The sequence below is a fragment of the Vespula pensylvanica genome, chromosome 1, assembly GCF_014466175.1.
Source record: "Vespula pensylvanica isolate Volc-1 chromosome 1, ASM1446617v1, whole genome shotgun sequence".
NCBI lineage: Eukaryota > Metazoa > Arthropoda > Insecta > Hymenoptera > Vespidae > Vespula > Vespula pensylvanica.
Window position 1 is genome coordinate 6,857,396 of NC_057685.1, and position 5,000 is coordinate 6,862,395.

The 5,000-nt window shown below is 35.8% G+C and overlaps 1 protein-coding gene and 1 long non-coding RNA gene across 8 annotated transcripts in view; both read left to right on the forward strand.

Annotated features, from left to right (window-relative positions):
- LOC122628634 overlaps positions 1-5,000 on the forward strand; it is a 39,751-nt gene that overhangs the window by 22,090 nt on the left and 12,661 nt on the right. The window lies entirely within an intron of this gene.
- The window catches only part of LOC122628655, a 32,050-nt gene that overhangs the window by 11,536 nt on the left and 15,514 nt on the right, over positions 1-5,000 (forward strand). The window contains exon 1 of one of the 3 annotated variants that reach the window (XR_006327093.1): positions 846-868. The exons of 1 other annotated variant lie outside the window; for it this stretch is intronic. This is a non-coding gene — a long non-coding RNA (uncharacterized LOC122628655). Of the gene's footprint in view, positions 1-845; positions 869-3,656; positions 3,695-5,000 lie in introns of those variants that run through there. One more of the 3 variants, XR_006327090.1, reaches the window with a different exon arrangement.

The window sequence follows — 5,000 nt, forward strand, 5'->3', positions numbered from 1 at the left end:
AGGTATTTCCATCTCGTTGATGTGCATCTACGGAACGCGCTTCATCGGTCGTAATAGCTTGTATTCGCGCCTCGCATTTACCTTTGCACGCGATCGTCCGTTTCTGATATATCCTATAGGCTCTCTCTCTCTCTCTCTCTCTCTCTCTCTCTCTCTCTTTCACCTGCGGATTTGCATTTATGGACAACCGGCACAAAGCCGCGAGAATTCGCATCCTCTTTCGCAATATATAGAGTTTGGCTTGGCTTCATCGGCTTATCGTACGAACGTTTGTACATTCTCTCATATCCGCAGCATACGATTTCATGTGTCTTTTAATTATCATGTTAATATGTACTTACATAAGTATTAATCAACTCGTTCGTCGAGTACCTAGACAATGCCAATGTGTTTCGAGTTAGTTTAATAAATTTTCAAACTTTCTCTCTCTCTATTCATCTGTATATCTATCTATCTGTCTCTGTCTCTCTCTCTCTTTCTCTCTCTCTCTCTCTCTCTGTACATATCTATCCGTCTTTATCTCTTCCACCATTTAAGAAAACTCTCATGGGATACTCGCTTAATTTTCAAATTAAAACCGACCGCCGTCGGCGCTGTATGAAAACTTGGAAAATCCATTTCCCATCCGCCCCTCCTATCCCCTATATTCTCATTGAGGGATTAAATCTTAATCGGCCTTTGGTCGTAGTAATTAGCCATAGCAGAGACAATGCAACACCTCCATTTTGTACACGGTAATTCCTATGTATACATAATATATACCTATATTATACACGCACATGTACATAATACATATATATATATATATGTACATAATACACACACATATATATGTACATAATACATATATATATATATATATATATATGTATTATGTACATTGTATTACTATCGATGTATATTTTTACAAACCAATTCGAAATATCGTTTTTGTAATTTCTACCCAGTTCTTTCGATATGCAATTCTCTCTGTCTCTCTCACTCTCTCTTGCCCTTTTTCTTTCTCTTTCTCACTCGACAAACGAATAGAGAACAAATTAATTTTCCATGTTTCGAAGGAAGATTGGCGAGGACTATTACGTTTGCTATACGCTTGGAGGTTAATTAACAAGAAAGAGATATAGAGGTAGAAATACATACATACATATATATAGAAAGAGAGAGAGAGAAATAGACAGACAGACAGACAGAGAAAGAGAGAGAGAGAGAGAGAGAGAGAGAGAGAGAGAGAGAGAGAGAGAGAGAGAAAATGCCGACAGAATCACTTTCCAGCGAATTAAACTGCGACTAATGCCGAGTAACCACGAAGATAAAACGTCGTCGAAATTCTTCTTCTCACTCACTCTCTCTCTCTCTTTCTCTCTATCTATCTATCTATCTATCTATCTATATATATATATATCTCTCTCTTTCCTTCTCTCTCTATTTCTTTTTCCACGAATACTTTTTTCCTTTCCCTACGCTTCTATGCGTTTCCTTCTCTTTCTTTCATTTTTTCTTCCTTCCCTCATTTCTCTCATTTTTTTTTAATGCGGATCATTTTAATTACGCTCCTCCATTTTAATTACCACACTCGGACGAGTCAGGTAACGCGGTTGCATCGCTAATCAACTTAAACGGGTAGCGTTTCATTGTTTCGCTACTAGAGAGACAGAAACAGACAGAGAAAAAGGGAGAAAGACGAGGGGTCGAAAAATGGCTGATATTTAAAAATACCGTATAATCGCAATATTTCGTTGGAATTTCATTTGCAAACGTTGAAGGGAAGAGACACCATTCGTTGGTCCGTTTCATTCGTTTCTTCCTTCTTTCGTTTTCTCACTTTCTTCTTCGTTATTTTTCTCTTTTTATCAATCTATTTATTTTACTTTCGAAAAAAAAAAAAAGGTTACTCAGTTCGAAAAGATACACGATTAAAACTATCTTTCATCCATACTTACTTTGACTTGGACAAGGTATTATATTATCTCTCTCTCTCTCTCTCTCTCTCTCTCTCTCTCTCTCTCTCTCTCTCTCTCTTTATTCCACTCTTTTCTTTCTATCTTTCTTTCTTTCATAGGAATTTATAGAACAGGACGTCGACGTAAACGTGTCCCACGACAGACGTCGTTACTCGGGCAAACTCATTGTCGGTTCGAAACTTTGCCTTTCGTTTCGCTTAGAAGACGAAGAAAGCATCTTTTGAACGTGTTGTGGAATGAGAGAATCAGAAGAGAAAGAGAAAGAAAGATGAGAAAGAGAGAGAGAGAGAAAATCTATTTGTAGTATTACGGAGTTTTCGCCCCGGGTATTTTCCTACATTTACCAACTCCTAGCGTTTCTCTACTCGCTCGAAATACGACACATTTGCATTATATAATATATATATATACATATATATATAATATATATTATAATATATATATACACACACATATCAAATATATACAAAGCTTGTATCGTAACTATGACATGTAAAATCGCGACCGGTAGTGATTCTGCATAAACGAATAAAAAGCTTGCAATATCGATTTCCTAAATTAAAGAGATCAAAGAAAGAAAGACTTGGATTATTATTGTGAGAATATTCTTTCGATCAATCATCATTTTCACGGTTGGTATTCTTCTCTTTTTCTTTTTCTCTTTCTCTTTCTCTCTTTCTCTTGCTATCTTTCTCTTTCTTTCTTTCTTTCTCTTTTTCTCCCACTTTTTTCCTATTTTCTTCTCTCCCAACACCATCAGGGAAAATCACGTCCCGATGGAAAAAGCATAAGCCCCCGTTATCGAACAAAATTCTACCGAAAAAGCTCATAACTCCGCACAATTTTCTCCTCCAACAGATTTTTGTTTTATAACGTTGGCAGATTGGCAACCAGAATGAAAAAATCGAAACAATTTCGGTAAATTCTTATTGACGATTCGTTTCGTGGCCCCGTTTATTTATTACTTTCCAAAGTAATATACATGCACATGATCGAATCGTTTATTTATCTGTTTTCCCTATCGCATTAATTGATAATATCATATGCACGGGAACGATGAAAATTTTTATATACATTATTTACATCCGTGTGAATCCTCGATTTGCTCGTCGAGAATAATTTATAGAGTTGAAAATAAAATTCAATAATCGATATTGGAAAAATTCACGATAGGCGATTCCTTTAAAAATGAACGTTTCGAACTGATACGGAAATATAAAAAAAAAAAAAAAAAGAAAGAAAAAGTGAAAAAGAGAGAGAGAGAGAGAAAAATAAAAAAACAAAAGGAAGAAAAACGGAAAAAAGAGGAAGAAGAAGAAGAAGAAGAAGAAGAAGAAGAAAGAGAAAAAGAAAATTGAAAACAAATAAAAAATAAAAATGAAAGAGAAAGAGGACGAAAAAGAAGAAAAAAGAAAAAAAAAGAAAGAAAGAAAGAAAGAAAAGAGATTGTTCAAGTTACGAGAGATTGGTTCGACCGTTATCGAGCGTTCTACCGTACATTTAAGATGATTATCGACGAGCGTCAAAGTGGAATGCGGGTAGCGGATTCCGCTTCGATTTTCGACGGAAGTTTAAACGCACGAACTTTAACCTGCATGAGGGACAACGTCAGAAAGAGAGTACCAGCGTATTCTACTCTTCTCTCTCTTCTATCTCTATTTCTATCTCTATCTCTATCTCTATGAGTTCGCTTCTATATATATATATATATATATATATATATATATATATATGTATGTATATATCTCTTTCTCTCTCTTTATCTTTCTCCAAGTCAGGGCTTCTCAAAGATAATCGAGCGATTATTTGTCGTGGCACGAGTAATTATCCATCATCTTCATCTTTAAAGAGGACAAAGATTTCGTCGGAACTTCCATCAAACTTTTCCTATCGATTTCGCCGTTATAGACGATCTTTCAAAACGAAACGACAGCTCGCAAATGGAGAACTTGATGGATGATCCCCGAGGTGGTTATAATTATTCGATATTTACGTTCGTACTATGTATATCCACGAAATTAGAGCAACATTGTCCGATAATTTTAACGAACTAATAATTATTTCGTTCTTATTAAAATCGAAAAAAAAAACAGAAAAAATAAGAAAGAAAGGGAAGAAAGAAGAAAAAAGAGAGAGAGAGAGAGAGAGAGAGAGAGAGAGAGAGAGAACAACACTTTACGAGCACATTTTTCTGTTTTTAAAAAAGTTCTCATTATTCTTGGCACGGAAAGCGAGTACTCTGACGCAAAGTGAATTATTAAAAAGAAAGAGAGAGAAAGAAGAAAGAGAGAGAGAGAGAGCGAAAGAAAAAAAAAACGACTAACTAAGTACACTTTAATCGTCAAACAGCAGTAACAGGAGAAGACACCTTTGCTTGTTCATCGTCGCTCCTATGTATTACGCGTAAATTTTCGCATCCTTCTCAACCTGTTGAGTAACGCGTCTGTTATAATGCAAAAATCCGAGTAAATTTATTTTATTCTACGCATCGATCGGTGGACGCTTGAATTTTGAAACGCGACAAGTCACATTCATATGCGTTCATGAGTTCGCAACGAATATTCGTCGAAATTAAATTATTCTCATGAATAAAGAAGGTATGTATATGTATGGAAGGGGAAAAAAAACTCCAAAAAAAAAGAAAATAAAGAGAGAGAGAGAGAGAGAGAGAGAGAGAGAGAGAGAGAAAGAGATAGAAAGAAATTAAAATTAAAATTAAAATTCTTCGGGCGAAATCACGTGAGAAATGCATCGATAAAAATTAACGCTTAGTATACATATATAATAATGCTTCTCTCTCTGTCTCTCTCTCTCTCTCTCTTTCTCATTCTTCGGGAAGATAAATTGCAGGACGTTACGTGACAAAAGCCGTGATGCGAAAGTACGTTTTTCGCTGGAACGTAGGTGAGCCTCTACGTAGTGAAAGCACTCCTAATGACTTGCTACGGGAACAAAAACAACAGGAGGGTTGGAGCTTTTACCGCGACAGATCCTCATAAAAGTTTCCGTCCACGAGGGACAACAACTTCCCTTTTAGCA